General features: G+C 37.6%; 1 long non-coding RNA gene across 1 annotated transcript in view; it reads left to right on the top strand.

Annotated features, from left to right (window-relative positions):
• The window catches only part of LOC121358742, a 72,720-nt gene extending 60,524 nt beyond the window's left edge, over positions 1–12,196 (top strand). Inside the window, exon 3 of the long non-coding RNA XR_005955940.1 lies at positions 11,460–12,196. This is a non-coding gene — a long non-coding RNA (uncharacterized LOC121358742). The remainder of the gene's footprint in view (positions 1–11,459) is intronic.
• The last annotated feature ends 8,440 nt before the right edge of the window (positions 12,197–20,636 follow it).

Genomic DNA, 20,636 nt, shown 5'->3' with positions numbered 1-20,636 from the left:
AATTGCTGTGCAGCAAGTTTTTCTCCCTCAGCTGTTCATCTCCCATCAAAATCTATTAGTGGGATGACCACATTTCCTTTTCTTCTGGACTTGCGGTTTTTGTGAGTTTTTTCGGTCTACTGTTCTACTGTGGTCTTCCTCTGAGGATTTGGCAAAAAAGGAACTGTTAAAGGAAGAATCAGGTATGTCTCTTTGATCCCAAACTCTCAGGTCCCATGTAGGACAGGTGAGGAGAGATAGGGTACATTCCTAGGGATGGGCAGGGTCTCTGCTTTGTTACTGAAGCCCTGGTTCTCCTTTTTCAAGCAGCACTACCTCACGTGGGCTGCATTAGCAAGCTTCCTACAATGTATCCTTTTAGCAGGAAATCACACTCAAGTACTCAAGTTCTTTTTAATTTTTACGGAACATAATGATCATAATTTGAAGGAAAAAGTCATGCCCTGTTTTGTTATCCATTCTGTGTCCTCTTTCCTCCTGCCCATGGAATACACTGCCAACATTCTGCACATAATAAGATGCTTTAGCTGTCTCAGGATCTCAGTGAAGAGCACTTGGCTGCAGCTGAATCCTGACAGGGATTGTGTATTGCTGGTGAGAAAAATCAATGCTTTAAAATACAACACTCAGCCTTCTCCATATTGTTCTAAACTTCCTGGTCTCCTGGCATGCCAGGGTACCAACAATAGTAAAAATAACTTCTTTCTTCTGTATGCAGTAGGACACCTCCTTTTTCCTTCCCAGCCAGGAGCACTGACTAAAGCAAATTACTCTTCCACTTTGCTGTTTTTTGTGGGTTTTTTTAATCTGTCAAGAACATAAGGAATGATGTGTCAGGCCAGCCCATGGGCCCAGCCAGCTCAATGTACTGTCTCCAAGAGTGATGGATAATAGGATGTTCAAGAAAAGGTCACAGAACAGGCAGGCATACCAGGACATCTATAATTCGTAGTGCCTCAGGACAATCTTTAAAAAATGTGTGGCTCAGGGACTTGCTGAGCTGTTTCTAACTTCACTGTAACTTTTTCACGAGGAGGACACAATAACCATGGTATTTACAATGGAGACGAAGCATGGATTTTTACAGTGGCATAATGTTGATTAATGTTTTCTATTCTTTTCTTAATTAGTCCTGACCTTTTATTTGTTTTTCATATTGTTCTGTTTGGGTTTTTTTTAACATCATATGTTGAGGTAGAGTTTTGTAGATTTTTTTAAGGAATTGTTTGTTCCAAGGAATACTTTTTCTATGTACTTTGCTTTACATTTCTCTAACCTGAATTTCATCTGCTTCTTTATCTGCTGGACACTGTTATTAATGCACTTTCAAAACTGTATCTTCCATACATTTCTATAAATATTATTGACTTAATCCTTGCAATGTTTATGTCAGTTAAATGTGTAGTAAGAAATCTGTAAAGAACTAGACTCTGTTTTACCAAAATTGTCCTTGAAGTCATGTTGTACATGGACAAGGCAGCAGTAAGACTTTTGGCAGGCATCACTGGAATATTTTTAGAATTCAAGTGATTATCTTACTTTTATAATTGGGAATCAGAGACAGAGCATTAGGCAGAATTTGAGCAATTGAATATTATCCTAGGAATTCATTCCTTTACTTTGATGTTTGGAAAAGGTCTTTTATGGGCCAGTTAGCAAAGTGTGATATTCTTACAGCAAGGCACTGAAGAAATCACTGTAAGGCTATAAGTGAACACTTGAACACACTGCCACTTTATAGTCTTCAGAATCTTCTCATTATTTGGAAAGAACAACTAAGTAAATAAGTAAATAAATAAATCAGCCAACACATCCATGAAATCATAGCAACAGTTTTTTTTTCAAATTAAGTTCTTTGTTCTATAATTCTGGTTTTGGCTTTCATTCATTTCCCAGCCAGCTGCAGCATTTCATCTTCTAAAGAGCACAACTGTCATCTGAGAGCTGAGTGCCATTGTGCTAATGACTCCATAAACAACCCCATCAAGTCCTGTATGATAAATTTCCCCCTGATTAGTTAAACAGAAATTGCATCATGCCAGTGGAAGGAGTTTTTGTTGACACAGCATCTCTGGAGACACTGGTATATTTTCTTTTACTCTGTGAATGCTCAGCAAGTGGAGTAGTAAGAATGACAGAAAATCAGTCGGTATTATTCAGTCCTCATGATCTTTCTTATCTTTAGTTTTTGTCATTTATATATATTTTTTCTTTTAAAAGAAAACTTCTATTACACAACCAGATTCTCTCTTGTAAAAATTAAATTGAGTTGAGTCTTTGAAGGGCAGAATGTGAAAATATTGTTAGATCCAATCACAATACGCTTTTTTTAGTCCATGATCCATTAGAGTTACTTCTCTGTTTCAAAAAAAAAAAAGAAAGAAAAATTGTGCTCATTTTATATATTGAGGCTATTTTATTTTTAGTTCTTGAGTTTTACAGTCAATGCACTGGTGAGTCACTTCTGTGCATTATTTTTATGCCTTTGTAGTAGTACTATTTCCATGAGCATATTCGTTTTATTGTGGAGTTTCCACTTAGGGCTGTTAACAAATCTTTCCACAGAAGCCAGTCTTTGATAGATTTCTATTGTTAAAGAAATATTACTGGCTATGATGGGCATGGCAATAAATGTAGGAGAGACCTGGCTTGTGGTTATTACTCCTGTATCCACTTTCCTGTCACAACCGGAGGACAGGGCTAATTGTGTCTTCCCTTCCCCGCAGCCTCCACGCTTCTCTTTGGCCATAGATTTTCAGGGAGACACAAGTGACACACAGAGGGGTGTAATCAGCTCAGACAGAAAATATGGACCCTTGGATAGACTGTCAGATAGGATGATGTGTTCCAGATAAACAGCAATTTACTGTAACGAGAATATGAATCCGGTGTGTGGCGTCTTGGGATCCAAAATAGTAATGGTTTTTCCATTACAAGTTTGGAACATTTCTGGTGTTACCTAACTGCTGCAAGGAAAGCCCACGTATGTGAGCATCTGATCAACTGGATTTTACAGTCCTGTGTCATAGAGGGCTCTAATTACCGTGCTTTGAATATTAGGGAACTCAACACACTTTTAATCAATCCCATGGGTTCTGCTATTTCCATTACTTAGTCTCAATTCCTGTTTGAAAATTGGTGCTGAGAATTTGTTTCACATACTCAGTGAATCCCTAAGTGCACTGCTCCTGAAAGCAGAAACTCACACTAAATCTCAGTAGTTTATATACATTCTAAATGAAAACAGCAGACCAGTGGGATGACTATGAGAAATTGTGACATAAAGCTGATTCAAAACCCATTCAGACTCTCACTTCAGCTGAGGGCTAAAGACCTTTTATTTATGTTCAAGTGTGTTATTTATGAAGAAGCAGACAGAGTCTATACATAACCCTCCACAAGGAGGAGTCAAGATGGTTTGAACATCTTCCAGTCCAACTCCCCTTCTGATCAATAGCCCTCTGTTATCATATGAAGCTATACTGTTAAAATATGTGCAAGCAGAGCTTAAATAATTGTAACTACTGTCTCCTAAGCAAAAGGAAAGCTTTGGTAACTGACAATTAAGCAATTGGAGATTAAAGCATAGGTAGAACTGCTAGAACACTGGCTATGACTTGAGAGGAGGAAAAGAAAAGGGAGGGATGCAAGAAGATTTGATGTCAGTGTGAAGCACCCTTGCATTTTCTGAACTGTTTACAATTAAATATGTTGAGTTTTTGTTCCCGTGTGATGATGATCCCCAGCTGCATCCAGGGACTTAGTCATTTTGGGAAATTGCAATAATACTACAAAGTGGGACAGCAGATTAGGGGTGGATTCAGCAAAGCAAATAACTTTTTGATATGGTCTTCCTTAATACAAAGTATGATTTGAGTTTTGGAATAACTGTTCTTGGGTGATGTGCTCATTATATGGTATAACATTTGGAGGTAGCTTTTTTCTTACTCCAACAGGAACAGGAAAGTTTTATTTCATATTTTTATTTTGTGCCAATTCTTGAAGTAGTTATTCCTCAGCAACTGGGAGTAGTTCATTAATTTTTGACTGCTTACTGACTCACGTAGAAAGTTCTAAGACCATCAGCCAGTTTCTAGAACCACTTCCAAAACTCAGGATATATTAGGAGAAAAATATCCAGGCATGTTCACGGCTTGTATGCTTGAAACCACATCTCAGCTGCTTAGAAGAAGGCTGTAAGATGTTTACCTCTGAGTGAAAAGATCTTAATGAAACAACACTAAAGGAGAAAACAAAGGGACATTGCTTTCAAATCCACAACCTCTCTGCTAAGGGTAACAGTTTTTACTAATGTCTTTCCATCTATTAAAACTTATCCATTAATACCCCCGCAAATCCCCACCAAACCTCTTCAGAGTGACTATTAGAAAGCAATCAGAGGCACATTGGGTTAACATTTCTTAGATTTGGCAAGTGAAAAAATGCATGGTGATGGAATTGTATGGGAATATTTGGGCAGTATACAAGCAGTTGCTGCTGCTGCCTTCCAAATTCTTCCATTCCAATGAGGGATTAGTTGACTTCTAGAATGGCAGATTTGATGATCAAAATCTTGTAGGACCAGATTCAAGAAAGAAGAAACCAGAAAGACCAGAAGCTTTCCTCTGGGTGATACTATTCCAATGCTCTGGTGGTCAGTCTGGATGAGGCTCTGAGGAAGCTGGCCTAGTTGAAGATGTCCCTGCTCATAACAGGGAGGTTGGACTAAAAGACTTTTAGCAGTCCCTTCCAACACAATATATTTTATGATTCTGTGACCCTATGACTCTGTGGTTCTATGATTCCAAGTTTGTCCCCCAGTCACAGTTTATACCTATTTGCCATTTCAGGCTGCAGAGAACAAGGGTGGATGTGTCAGCCCAAAGCAGTAACCTAAATTTTCCTCAGGGAGTTTAAAGTTAAATTTCCATTTGACTTCTCTGAAGTATGAATATCAAATGAAAGTGTGGGTGTCTTATTTGGAGAAAAGTTAGAAATTGTTGACCTGTTTGCAATAGATAAAGGTTTTTGGAGTAAATTACATGGAGAGAAGTGAACAAGATTCCTACTGTCAGAAGCCCTACATGTTTTGTTCTTATTGAGATGCTTTTATGTATGAAATAGAATTGATGGACAGTTTTATTACTGCTGGTGTGTTTTCTTTGGAGTACTTTTATATATGACTTGCAGAAGAGGCAAAGTACATTTAAATGCTGTCATCCATTTTAGAGCTTGCTGTCTCATTTCCTACTTCCTGAGTAAAAGCCTTAGTTGATTGACAGCAATTAAATTTGCAGAAGTTCTTATCTGAAATGAGTGTTTTGCGGTTGATTGCCATAAAATAAATAGATTATTTCTGGGAAGTATATGGTCTTGGGTATCTGGGCCTATTTCCTTCTGAAGGATGAATCCAGTACTGATATCTATCATTCTTGGCTCTGAAGTACTGTTCTTCCTTTATTTTATGAAGATGAATATTCTTCAGTGCACTCAATTTAGACACATAATATTTGTGAAGCCATAGCCACCAGTGGATCTATTTGCCAAAATTAAGGATAATGAAGAGTAACAAGATTAATTTGTAGAATTTCTGATTCAGAAATTTTCTCATTAAAACCATCTTTGATCATCCTTGGTTTTAAGTTCTAACTCACAGCTCATTAAAAGGAAAAGAAAGGATTTCACTGAGCTTTGTGCTTGGTATTTATTGGTCTTTAAGTGGGAAACAGAGGTCCTCAGGAAGCAAGTAACGAAGCCAGGGAAAACATCTCTGTTTATTTGTATTTATCAGCTGATCATTTTCACTTTCTCATTGCAATGCAGCTGATATTTTTCCTATGAATATCAAGAAGTTTGCTTTTGAAAAAGAAAATGCTGGAATATATTCCATAAACATAATGTAAGTTCTTGTCTAAAGTTACATTTTATAGGAAATTTTACTGGTCTTATATCCATTAGCCAAAAATCTCAGGTGCTTAAGTCTGTGGAAAAATAAGCTACTGTCTGTTGAAGTTTCAATAAAACAGTCAAAAACGTTGATGTTAAAGAAAAACTTACAAGCAAAACTAATATTTTAAAGACTCAAAGGATTTTTTCCTTTTTTTTTTTTTTTTTTTTGGTTTCTATTAGACACATTAGAATTCTTCAAGCATTTATTTCTTTCAAGATCCTAGATATTTTATATATTAATTCTCACTTTGAAGTTCAACAAAAACCTCGATTCAGAAATTTATCCTTTTTCTATTTGTTTTAAAGATAAGATTTTTTCCTTGTTTGTTTCTTTTTTCCCTAATATTGTCTCTAAATATGTGCGACATAAATGGTGGTACCCTAGCCCCCCCCCAAAAAGCCTATTGAGACAGATAGATAGATAGATAGATAGATAGATAGATAGATAAAACCAAAATAAAATCAAATACTTTCAGGGATTAAATAAGGAAAATATTACAGATCACTGCTTTGGTGTTTCTAGAACATGTAACTGCTGAATGTTGATATCTGATCACTGAGAACATCAAAAAATATCTTTAAAACTCCTTGTTTTATTTAATTACAGTTCAACTCACTTAAACCTAAGAATAGTAACAAAAATGGATACTGATACCAATAATTTAGGTATCATTCATGGGTTGTGGAGTCAGTTTTTAGGATGCTATAAATAACCACTGCTTGCAAAAGGCAGTCTACAAAAACAGCTGTAAAATGGCTAGCACATAAGCCTTCTGTATTATCATTCAGATCTCTTACACTGAAATTAGTAGAGAAAAATAAGAGTTTTGGCAAACTCTTCCCTCTTGTAACAGGAAAGTCTTGTTTTCTTCCAATGCCCTTGGCAGAAAACAGAAATCAAACAATAACACAGGTTCTCTTCCCAAGTAGCACATTCCTGCTGTGGCATTTCTGAGGGAGAGGGAGGGACAAAACACAAAAAAAAATCCATTTTTTTGTCATTGCTTTTCCATGACTTCACATCAGGCTGTCAGCACTCAAGGCTCAACAGCCCCGATGCCATTTTACAGAGATCTCCATCCTTGCCACGTATTGAGGGCACGTATTGGCCTTTACATGTTGTAACATGAGTTGTCTCAAGCCATTACACCATTACAGATACAACCTTTTCCTGTGTTCCCCAAAAACATTACTCCTAAGGCTGAGCATCTCTCCTCTTGCTTGGTGCCACAGATCTTTTGCACAAGGGTTTTGGACATATTTTGCCATGCTGGGATGTTGTCAGTTTTTGGTTTAATCAGGTAAAAACTTTTGCCTTTGACTGCTTTCCCCAGTAGATCTTGCTGAACCAATGTTTTACTAAACCATATTTATAACCTGCACCTAAAACGTGATGTTCACATTTGTGTTGCTAAAAGAGCATGAAAGTTAATATATGCATTTATCTTTTGCAAATAATGGAAGTTTTTAAAAGCTGATAGAACAAGACTTATTTATACCAGCAAACTTGGTTTTTTGTCCTGGTTCCCATATCACTACAACTCCCTTATCTTTATGTAACTTAGAGTCAAATATTTTCACTGGGAATTATAAAATCTAAAATTATTTAAATTACACATGTAAAATAAAGGAAACGTAATTTAATGAGTTCCATGTTTGGGACTTATAAATGTGTTTCTTCGTGTAAGAGCCGATCAAAAGACTACTGAAATTAATAGAAAGAGTCCCAGAGATTTCTATAGATTTCAGATCAGTCCCTTGTTAAGGTTTAATTCCACACAGTTTAACTCAGATAAATGACATGTGGAACTGGTTGAGAGTGGGTTTTATTCCCTATGAAAAATTTCAGGCAAGAAAACATATGAAAGAAATGTATTTCCATTTGCAGTGAAAGCACCTACTAGCCCCAAAGTTACTGTTTTTTCTGTGTCTTTGGCAGCAAGGAAAATAGTTCTGGTGTTTCTAGCTATCTATCATATAATGTTTGATTATAAAGCCATCTTAGAAAGTCCTAAAATTGTCATGATAAATTTGTTAACATACTTAGATGAAAATATTCAAGTATAGCATTTCTTCTTAAAATTACTATCTCAATTTTAGTGCTCCTAGGTGTTAATTTAAACGCAATACTTTTTTTCATGCTTTTCCTTCTTGTTTCCGTATGATTTCCATACTGATGCACTCTGTGTAAGTTCTGCCAGTTTTCCAGGTTAGTAGGCATGGTTCCTTATACCATGAATATGGTATTCATGGTATAATGAATTTCTTCCAGAATGAGAATGATGAGAATTTCTTCCAGATCTCAGTTGTGTAGCTCATGATGAGAATTTCTTCCAGATCTCAGTTGTGTAGCTCATGTTTTATTGCAAAATCAGAATAAACCCACAAATCTCTACCTTTTAAATTTCTTGTCTCTCTGATGATGTCAAAGATTTATAATTTCATTTGTAAGACCAAACACTGCATGTAAGTACAGGAAATTTCTGTAGGTAAGCAAGATAGATGACCAAGATGTTCTTTGGTGCTTCGTGTTTTTAGAACTTAATGGGGGAAAGTCCTATCAGCCACAGGACAGTGTTCAAGAGCAGTTCACCATTATAAAGTATTAATATAAAATTAATAAAATGAAGCACAGGATGCCTTATTTAGAAACACATGGGTATCTCTTGTTATTCATGCCTGTTTCAACTCAGCCAGGTCTGGATATTAAGCTGGGTTCTTCCCTTGTTACCTTCCAAAACACTTAAAATCATGGACCAAAGAACTCCTTCAGCTATGCCATCACTGACAGAAGTTCAGTGGCTGTGATGTAGATCTGACTCATAAATACAATGGTACAATAGATAAGGTACAAGGATTTGGAATGTAAAAAGCAGTAATATTATATTATGTTATATCACAGCAATATAACATAATTTAGCTCCTTGCTTCAGCTCTGAAAATAAGGAACATGTAGAAAATATTTCTCTGTTGGTTCTTAGTCTCAGGTACTGGTAAGCTTACTAATTATAATGGAAGAAAGGGAACCATTTTCTGGTAAGCAATTATCAAGTGTTGAGAGCCATTAATAAGGAGAAATATCTGAGCTCCGGATCTTTTACTGATATCTCAGACCAGAAAGGTGAAAGACATAGAATTAAATCCCGACTTTTAGTCATGCTTTAGTAGTGCTTGTCAGTGTTTTCTTAGAGGAAATGCCTGTGCAGTAACTAAGTGTGATACTCAGTGTTTTGGTGCTTTCCATCTTACTGATATCCCTCCTACTGCACTCAAACAAACAGGACTTCTGGTGGCTGTAGGAATAGACTCCATGATCCCAATGACATGATTTCAAATGCTCAGAGACACTGACGACTAAGTTTATGCTTAGGTTCTGATCTGGTTTTATATTACCACAAAACTGGCTTCCCTGAAGTTGTTTGGGAGGGAAAGTTGGGAGGGTTGAGAGGCTCGCCCAATTGAACCATTTGCAGACTGACCAATTTGTACCAAAACGAGGGTGTTCAAAGTTTTTGCTCGCATTTGCAAAGGGTTGTGTATGTTTCCACTGGGTCATGAAGGAGTCTGACTTTGGAGAGTCAGACTATTTTAAATTAAGGACAAGTATTCTAAAATACCGAGAATATTCAAAATTGAACTCCTCTACCTTCTAGACAAGAAGAAAAATAATGACATCCAATAGCATTTTACTTCCTCAAACAGTGCCCATGTTTGTTACATTCCTCAGCTTACCTGCCCAGGCAAAGCAGAAAATATTCAGGGTACAGACCACCACTCAGCATGGTTCAAACTGCAGATGTGTTCCATTTGCAAATGATTGAATTTTCATGTAAACACCTCCATTTGCATGTTCTGCCCACTAGGCTTGCTAACAGAAGGCTAGAGATCCCAGTTTCCTATCAAGAAGATCCGCATAGCTATTTGGGAGTTTGTTAAAAATATTGGTTAGAATATTTAATCAGAATATCAATAAGAAATGGCACTTATTTTCCAAACAGTATAAATGAATATTACATATATTTATAGGGCATACTTATGTATTTCTTTTTAAAAATGGGAAAGAATTCTTCAAGTCCTGTATCCTGTCTATAAATGCATATCTATATGGTATAAATGGGTATGTATATCTGCATTTTCAAACCCTTACTCTTATTTAGAATCATTTTTGATTCTTGGCAGGATAGAATTAATCATAAAAAGGTTGTGATGCATATGTTAATGAGCTTACTCTTTTAGTTCAGCCTTCAAAATCTATCTCTCTTTAGCTTAGATTCTGGTTACTTTCTGTAACTCCTTATTTCAAAATCAAAGCTTTCTTTATTTATTCTTTGTCTGGCATTTTTCTGACCCAGAAACGTCAGTATTTCCTTTCTGCTGTTCATACTCTCGAGGGTATTGCTGTTGCAGCAACACAAGGGAACCTGAGTGAGGGACTGACTTCCATCGTGCCAGGTACCTCCTGCACACAGAACAAAAGCTGGCTCCCCCTCCAGGTCTTTAAGCTTGTTAAGTGCTTTGGGCTAAAAAGATTTGAGTGGATATAAAATATTACAGCTCATTTACAAAATTTGTTTAAAAAGATAATCAGGTTCTAAAGGGAGCTGATTCAACAATTGTGCATAATAATATCTTAGATTTTACTGTGGTCCCCGGTGACTTTATAATGATATATGCAACGCTTAATCCTCACTTATACTAAAGCCAGTTTGCATTGATTTTACAATGAAAAGCTTAAAGTAAATGCAAAAATGGGCCCAGGGGATGCATTCTGTTACTGCTGCTATGGTCAATGATAGGGTTGAAAAGAGCTGGATGCTTGGAGCAATTAATTCTCCTCAGGCACAGGAAAGGGCCCAAAAGAGACCAAAGAATCCATCTCCTACTCATGATCCCTGCAAGTGTTGCCACCCTCTCTCTTCTTCTCACCATCTTTTCCTGTCTGCTGTGATGCTCTCTAACTGTCATTCTGTGCTTGCTTTAAAGTTTCCACATGGAAAGACATACTCATCTGTCTAAACTGAACTATATAGAATTATCCAATTTATGAAAATCTGGAGACTCCAGGAGATTTTCTGGAATTCTTTTCTAGCAAAGCTTTAATAGTTGCGCATGAAGTCATAGCCATCCAAGGGCTCTCAGGCTGGATTGTGCTTAGCTTAGTTGTTAATATCAAGAAGATAATAATTTAATACAATTATTAACCTAGTGGTTCATCTACTCTGCTCTCTCATTTCCTGAAGGAGCCTGTGGTTACATGGAGAAGTTGCCATGATTTTTCTCGAGTATATCATACTAACTTCCCTCACACTGGGGTTTATAAATTTTTGAGCCTGAGATTGTATGCTGGTGTTTTTCACTGTATTCAATGCTTCTTTGACTCAATAATTTGTCTAATGTTTTTTGAACTTATGTAAAATTTTGGTAGCTACAGCATTCTGTTGCAAAGAGTTTCATCACTTAACAGCCACGTGCAGAGTGCACAAATAATTGTGGCTTTTTACTTATTTCAGAACCTGCCATCTGACCAGTTCCTTGGGTTCCTTTAGCTCCTGTGCTCTGAGAGATGATGTACCACTGGCCCCTCCTCACTACCACCATGAAGATCCTCCTCATATCCCCCCATCCCACTAAACCCCTGTTGCTGCAGCCCAGCTCTCCAGCTGACAGTGAAGTTACTGAGACCAAACCATCTCACAGAGACATGACAACTTCTGTTAGGACTGAGTCACTTTGGCAGAAGCAAGATACATGACCAAGACAACTTTTGGTAATAACTTACAGTTATAACTTTTCATGTGTTTTACGTTTAAAGAAAATTTAGTGTACCAAAGCTATCAATCACATTAACTTAAGTAGGTAATTAGGGTTAAAATACCCAAACAAAACCAAACCAAACCAAACCTAACCAAACCAAACCAAACCAAAACAAACCAAACCAAAACAAAACAAAACAAAACAGAGCAAAACAAACCAAAAACTCTACATAACCATTAGTTTATCAATATTTTAAAGAGCATTTACATCATCAGCAAGGATTTGCAAGACTGCTGCTTAGGTTGAACCTCTGCTGCTGTTTCAAATCAAGTGAAACAGCTGTGGTTAGTGCCATGGCTTTCACAAGCAGGATCACAAGACACAGATGGAGCCTGGCCACTTAGCCACCCAAAATATTATCTGTTTGGGACTCTCCACCCCTAAGTGTAGAATAGCTTGAGCATTAGGTATTTTTAACTTGTTATAACTTGTGAGCAACTGGCTACACTGGCAACTGCAAAGAGCCTGGGATTGTATCACAGCCTAATAAAAGCCTCAATAAAAGTTTCAAACTAGTTCACACATCTGCAATCTGATGGGGGGCATTACCTAATGTGTGCTGTTTCTGTTGTGCTCCCCAGTATCCCCTTGGTTGTCACAGGGGAAAATGTGTCGCTATGATGTCCCCCAGGCAATTCATGGCTTTCTCTGAGCCATCACCACCATCTTCAGATAAACCTCATGAGAATTTATTAGAGGGATATAGGTAATTCTCTGAAGGGCCTATAATTCTCACTTCTCAAGGTTCTTTGAAAGTATTATAACCTACCTCCAGTCCATGGATACCTTCAAAGTGAGATAAAAATACATGTCTGGTATTTTTATAACATGCATAAAAGTAATCAAGGCAGTCCTTTGGGTCCATGCAGTGTTTTAAAATGTTTGTCCTTCCAAGTGCTATGGTTTCACCACACAATCTACAGAAATAAAGTCCATCGTTATTTTCCAGTATTTGAAATGGAGACATTTAAACCTGCTGACATCCAAGAGGGTGGGGAGCTCTTAGTAGCTCTGAATATCAGTATATAATGAAGTAGATTGAGCTAACAGTGTTGGCAACACTTTCTTCTCATATGTAAAGGTGTTCTATGTCCAGTGGGATTTATAGTGGGACTGCACAGCATTTTATGGAAAGATAAGGTGTGTCTTTAGTTTTTGCCCAACAGAGGCAGATTTTCAATGGTCAAAGGCTATAAGAGGGAATTCAAAGATGCAATTTTTTGTTTTAAATGTAGCGATACAGCTCCTTCACTCAGCCCTTAGGCTCACACCTCAACACATTGCAGGTGCTTCCCAGGCACCATATTTCCAGCATGGCAAAAGGACCATGAAAAGCTGCACTATAAAACCACCCTGATGCCGTTCATTTACAGAGATTCCTATATTTAGAGACACATTTTAAAGTGTGTACAAGCTGCCTTCCTTTCCATTTTCTTTCCACTCAAAGGAAGTCATTACAGTAAAATGCTGAGGGGCCAGGGGGAAGCAATGTCTGGCAGGGGCTGGTCGAAATTTCCTTTGAACTCTGATGAAGAACATTTCCACTCTGTTTATTACTAAATCCACTGGCCATAGATGATCCAAGGCTCATAAACTCAGGTATGATGGAATTTTCTAGGGAACTGTCAGAGAGAGAGAGAGAGAGAGGGAGAGAGAGAGAGAGAGAAAGAGGATCTGCATGTGGTGCAAGTGTATACATGCATGTTTGTGTGTGCTATTTCTCTTTCAGCCTGGCGATGAGAAAAATAGTGATCGAATGGACAATAATTGTTCTGTGCTCTCAGTAAAGTAATGGTACATGGTAGATATTCTCTCAATGAGGAGAAGAATGCTCATTAAAATATCAACATCACCTCTCTTTTCCCCTAGTTTTTCTGGTCTCTCTGGAAGTACCTCCTTTGTACTTTAAAGCCATTTTATGGATTACAACAGACTTTTCAGCAAATGTATTTCAGACAGAAAATTTGTCTGGCATCACAAAGTAAACCCAACCTGCCAAATTCAGGAGGAGGGAGAAGCCCTAATGCTTTTCTCTTTTCTTTTCTTTCTCTCTTCAGCTGCTTTAATTCACTACCTCGCGTATGAATTCTGTTTATCTTCTCTTGAGTTCCCGGGCCATGTAAGTTTCAATCCTATGTGAAAATTATTATTTTCAGTCCATCTTTATGTCAGTGGGAACTGAAAGATCCAATTGAGCAGGACTGAAAGAAATGGCTGATGGTAATCCAAAACTCTGATCCTGAAAACTCCTGCTCAGTTGCTACTTCTATGTAGAGATCTTTTAGCTTCAGTAGCACAACATTTTCTATGAAAAGCCTCTGACATCAGTCCAAAGAGGGAAATGTCAAGCTACTGGTAATGCCACTCCCTGTGGCAGGAGAGAAATCACAGTTCCCAAGGGGGTTTTGATGATATTTTATCCCCTGGCTGCTAAAAGCAAAGCAAACTATGAAGCAGAAATTGGCACCTGGGTCTCTTTTTCCCACTGAGTATCACAGAGAAGCAGATACAGGAGAATCTCTCCAGCCTCACAGGAGCAGGGACCCAGTAGCCTCAAGGTGCTGGTAGATGCCAACTGCAGTAACTTCAGACAAAAGTGGGAGCTGAGTGCAGCTCTCCTGTATTCCCGGGAATACTGTAGCTCCTGGATATTATTTTAAGAACAAAGCAAGACTCTACTTTGCCTTGGAAAGGGCAAACAGCATTCCTTTCAGAAAAGGACACAGTTAATCCCCCGTTGACACAAAAGCTTCAGAGAAAAGCTGAGTTCAGTCCAGGTCCTCTCCTCAGTGTCTTATTTGTACAAATAAGAAGGAAATTTCCTGGTCAACATGCAGATTGTTTTGGAGTGTTTCTTTGGAGCAGAATGGAATGGTCACTGAAGGGCAAGGCACAATCAAAACCTCCTGGAAGTTACTCACTGACAAGAATTTGAAGCTGATGCTCCAGGAAATGTTATTTAGATCTGCTTGGTACAAACACTTAAGAAAAAAAGGGTCATTTAAAGGGACTTAAATACATGTCTTTGCTTAAAATCTAGCTAAGGGCTGCTGAACCAAAACCTAAACCCTCTGGTCATCAAAAGTCCATACTTAATGTGACTGAAAAATAAAAATGCTTGTCAATTGCTTTGTTTGTAAGCCTCAACCACTGCAGAGTAAATACCAGCAAAAGTTTGACAAGCTTTTTTGTCAGCTTTGATGTCAGTTTACAAAAGAAAATTTATGAAAAAATAAAAGATAAACTCTTATCTGCTTTGTTAAGTCTTTATAATCCCCTGTTTGTGCTTACATGGTCTCTTGAAAATAGAAGAACCATTCAGAAAAGTGATTTACTCAAGCAGCTCTTTCCAAAGGTAAAGAAATAATAAATTAACACAAACCAAATAAGTTTAACACTTGCAGTTGCTCTTGTCAACAGAACAGACTACAAAGAAACAGGGAGAGTTTATTCACAATAGTGCTTTTGCTTAGATGTGTATTTCCCTATTGTTTGTATGTTAAATCCTTTTCTTTGTTTTTTGTGGAATAAAACAGCATATAACATGGCTGAACACAAGATTTTATTATTACTGTAATTATGTCATCTATTACCATCATCTTAGCATCCAGTTAGGATTGGGACGTGCTTGGCATGGTTCAAACATAAACTAATGAACAAGTCTCTCATTTAAACAACATATGCTGTCCACATATTGGTAAGATACAGGAGACAGGACTGGAACTCAGCTGAGATGACAGAGAGGGAAAGAGTGACGGCTGAAGGAATAGCCAAATATAATAAATACCTATTAAAATCAATAACAGCTTTTCCATCGGCTTAAGTAACTTTTGGACCAAATCCTAAGTGTACCATTTGAAGGATTTATAGGTTTCTTTTAATAGACATGAACAAAAGTCTTTTTTATTAAATTATGTCTTTGCTGCTGTGGCTTATGGAAACGGCATGCATATCTCCTAGCAGTGTAACAGACCTCAGCTCTGACAACACTTGTGCATTTGTTCAGCTCCACATGGTGAATAGGCTTAGTGTATGAAATTAAGCATGTGCACAGGGCTGAGGCTTTTCTTAATTGTACGATAATTTTATCTGGAGATGTACCAAATTCAGACCCTCTTTGCTCTGACATTTGTTTTAATTTTCAATCCTAAATCTCTCTTTCTGGTCCCTTGAACTTTCATTTGTGTGTGGAGAACACCGTGGGGAGCTGCACCCACACAGATCAGCAAGATGGAGTCTCACAGTGAAGCAGCGCAGTGTGGGGGCCTCTTGTTCTTAGGCCTCACAACTGTATGGATGATGAAGGACCACCAAAAAAAGAAAGCTGAGTCTGCTGAGTGCTTTGGAAGAATGGCTATGCTCTGGAGAGTTTTGTCAACCTTGAATCTCAAGTAAGCAGACACATTCCTTGAGAAGCTTAAACTTGAGATAAAAATCATTTTTCAAAACCAGTTCAATTGTGTTCCCCTATTGGACAGGTTTAGATCACTGTGCACCCATCGTGTGGATTTTCCAACTTTCCTTTTCAGTCACCAGACTCAGTGGGCTGAATGGACAATCTGTGTGCAGGGTCATGTACACAACATGCAGGTGATAAAGTACTTCAAAATACTGTTTTGTGGTACAGTGAAGTTCATCTGTCACTGCTCTCTCAAAGGGATGGTGTTCCCCCAGCACCACCTCCTGCTCCAGCATTTGCCGTAAACGACAATCTATTTATTTTATAAAAAATATTCTCTGAATATTTTTGCTCTTCAGAAACAAGAGATTTAGCTGAAAAGGTTCCTGAAGCTGCTGAAGGAAAGACTCAGGTTTTGTTCTACAAAGCTGATATCACCAGATCCTACAGCTATTTTATTTCTGTTTGCCACCTTAGCTCTAGAATGTCTACAAGCTCTGTGAAGTAATGCTTCTTCCATGTTAATCTAAAAGATAAACCCAGAAGATATTGCAGACTCACTGACAATCAGCATATTCAGAAATCTTAATTCTCTATGCATTGCTGTCCTTTGCATTCACCTGGCTTCCTCCTTTAAGTTATTCACATCTTCAAGTGTAAGGCCTCCCTGTGAAAAGCAAGGATTGTTCCAGATGAATTTAAATTAATAGAAGGAAGTAGGACAACAGAATAGAGGTGTAATGTGCCTTGTGGGGAGAAAAACAAGCAAATAAAATAAAAAAGAAAAAGAAGGGATCTGGTGTAGAGTGTTCTTGTTAACCTCTGCCAGAAAATTGAAGACACTACAATTTAGAAGAAGACTAGAAAACAATCCAATAGTGAAATTCTTTCAGGGCTCACAAGCATGTAGTTATGTCCTTATTTTTTCAAATTTCAAATTATTGTACATATCTAAAGTCCAGCCAGGAATAAATGTAGGTGTGCCAAAATACTGTGAGGAAGATTCATTTCAAATGTTTCTGGACTTAACAGAAGCTGGAGGTGGAAAGAAACTCACAAGAAATCCATATTGCTTGAGGTTTATTGACAAATTTGTAAATCCCAGATGTTTAAATGATTTATGTAAGCTGCAAATATTTGAAGGCTTATCCAAAATCAATTCCAAGATTTTAAAAATTTTTCTCTCACTTGGCTTAATGGACCACTGAACATGAAGTGATTAATTAAGCCTGTTTGCCCTTTAAATATAGAACAGCTGATGAGGACAGTGGGAGAGCCAGGCAGGGATGGGATGCTTGCTCAGATCTGCTCTTCGACTGGAGACCCACACAACCCATGCAGTACAGAAACACAAATCTGGGCATAGGTGGGACACCTACATCCCCAGCTTCCACTGATTTTATTCTCAAAATGGGAACCTGCGTTGAAGTTGAGCTCCAGGGTGGCAGCTGGGTCTGTAACCTTCCTGCTCTCTTATCCTTTGCCCACAGTCAGGAGCCATGGCACAGATCCTACAGCCACAGTAGCTGTTCTCTGGGTGATACTCTCAAAGTGGTAGCGCAGCAGGAGAAAAAATCAAGTATGCTTTAAAAATTACTATCAAGTTTACCTCTTTCAAATGTGGAAAACCTTATTCTTCTGGCATTAAGATGGAACAATTTAAAGAACAAAATGCACTCAATATTTTCACGGAGTACTTCCATCAGACCTTGAGGGAAGTTTATAAATCAACAGGAACCACTTAAGTGCAGCATTTTCATGGATCCAGAGGAATTCTAAGCAAATAGCAGATTTGTAAGAATGAAAAGTCACTTCTATTATACACAAAACCTAATGTCCAAAGGAGTGTAAAAGATGCTTAAGTTTTAATATTTTATGCAGCCTTAGCTCTCAGTAGTAATTGCAAGCCATTAAAAAGAATGTTAAGCCATAGCTGTTAGCACTGGCACAGCCCCAAGTAAACACTGAACCCTCATGGAAGGGGGTTAATTGGTACAAGAAGAGGTAATTTACTAAGGAACACTGAAACCCTGTATACACCCAAAGATCAGAATGAACTGCAAATGTCCTGTGCGAATATTGAGTCTGATAATCAGATTTTTTCCTACACTACACTTTAGAGTCTCAACCTTTGCAGAAAACTGAAAAACTGACTTTTTTTTTTCTATGTGGCTCCAATAAACCTTTACCTGGTGCCCATCAGTCTGCCCCTTTCCCACCCCAATCTCCCCTAAAAAGTCTGTCACTTGCTGGGAAGAAAAGCCAATATGACAACCAGACCAAGGCTGTGGGACTCATGTTACTGTCTTTCACTAAGTTTGGCACAATGTAAGTAAGGCTAGAGCCTTACTAGTCTTGCATAGGTCCATTTAACTTTTTCAGGATTGATAAGCTCATCTTCTTCTGAATCTTCTGAAAAAAAGACTTCTCTCCACAAGTTTTCTGACCCCTTAAGGCACAGTAAGGCAAATGGAAGTGGATAGCAGTCAGTTCTTCTCACCCCACTGTCTCATGAACTCCTATTTTTTAAATGGTGGCTCAAAAACCCCACAGTTTAGTTGTTTAGAGATCAGGAGTAGAGTTCTCCCTTTCAGATCTCTATGTGCCACTGTAAATCTGGGGTGCATCCTCCTTCCAACAAGCCTGGGAAACATTGTGCATGTTACCAGTGATCCTTTAAGAAAAGTCTGCAGACCTGGAAAGTCTGCAGACTCCAAAGCCAGACCCAGTCTCCCAGCTGAAAGAAATGGCATCAACTTCTTATGTTTCCCTCTCCCTGACACAACCTCTTCCTTGGTCTGCAGTGCAGATGTCTCCTGCATATTTGCTGTTTCAGTTTTACAAGAAAGGTGCACAGAGCACATGGCAGACAAGCGCTATGGAAAGGCCAAACTTTATTATTTACTATTTAGAAATTTTGTATGTAAAGTCAAATTCAAAGCCTATTGAAGTCACTGGGAATTCTCCTGCTGTGCTCGGCAGGGTTTGGATCAGGACCATGAACTAGAATATCTTGAAATCAGTGATTACAAGCCTAGACAAAATGAAAACAGATTTGTGAAACCCTACCCCCTTCCATTCTATGTTTTGCCTCCCATGGAAAGGTAGCACAAATGCAGGAAATGAGGAATCTGATGGCTGCAAGGTTTTATAGCTCTGATCCCCAAATTTTCCTCTTGATCTCTAAATGAAGCAAGTATGGTTACTTCTGCTCAAGTCATTTTATTAATCTAAAATAAAAGGGAAGACACTTCTCTGACACACAAAAGCAATTTGTAATTTTATCTGTTTTGACACAGTTAATTTTGCATTTTAAAGGCCATTATTTGAGATGAGGACCTTATTTCTCATGCTCACAATTATTTGCATCGGAAGTTGCGCTTAAACTTGTATCTTACATTTTCATAGATTTAACTTAAAGAAGAATTAATTTCACTCTGTGTAGATATCACCCCCGTAGCTTTTTACTGTTGTCATGTACTTTTGATGACATATGACACTACTATAAAATTGGTGTCAATGACAGAAAAAGAAAATCATACTTTAGTGATTATGAGGACTTCAAATTTTCTGATTTTTGATTCTCATATAGTAGGTCCAGGCCAAGCCTTAGTCTCAAGAGAAAAGCTTTGGGAGTCTTTACATAGTACTTTTTTCACTTCTAATTGCTCATTCATAGGCCCTAGCAAGGATTTTTTTTATGTACAAGGGAAGCAGCTTAAAATGATGTTCAAATTAAAATACAATTTTGAAAAACAGTCCTCATCATTTTAGATTTCTTTTGCTAATTCAGCTGTTCTCTTAATTTATTTTCTAAATTTCTTGTTTATTTATCATTTTTACTGTTTAGCTATAAGCCCTTGAGACTTTCAAAGCATTGTTCAAGTATTTGTCACTCTTTATTTTACATTAAAATGTCATCCACGACCATATCAACTAATTCCAGTCTCTATTTTTTCACTTCTCATATAAGCAGAACTGCCAAGTTCTGAATTGGAAGTAAAAGCAAGTAGTTTATTTGAAAAAAAAAAGGCTATTAGATAGTATCTAGAGGATCCCTACACACACAGAGATCTAAGTCAGAAAGTTGTTAAGAATAGTTGTAATAACATATATTAAAAATATTATTCTCCCAAATAAAAACCTATTATACATTAATTCAAGGTCACTAATGGAAATTCTAGAATTTGCAATATTTCTCTGATTTTTTTTTTTACAAAACACTGAAAAATGAGAAGTCTTGATTTCAGTGTTCTGGGGTTTTTTTGTTTGTTTGTGGTTTTTTCTTGGGTAGGAGGAGAGATCAGAGGATTCAACAATGGTTCACTAGTACAAGGCAGCACTAATAAAGGTTATTCTGTTCTGTCTGGTCCTTGCTAGGTAGGTTTTCTCCTAGGATATCTCTCATAGCATTCCATTGTGTGCAATTCCCACTCGACCTACTGTGTAATTTGCTAGGTGACTAAAGAAGTAC

This window comes from Pyrgilauda ruficollis, unplaced genomic scaffold, assembly GCF_017590135.1.
Source record: "Pyrgilauda ruficollis isolate IOZ18807 unplaced genomic scaffold, ASM1759013v1 scaffold4, whole genome shotgun sequence".
NCBI lineage: Eukaryota > Metazoa > Chordata > Aves > Passeriformes > Passeridae > Pyrgilauda > Pyrgilauda ruficollis.
This window is presented reverse-complemented; position numbering and strand designations above follow the sequence as displayed.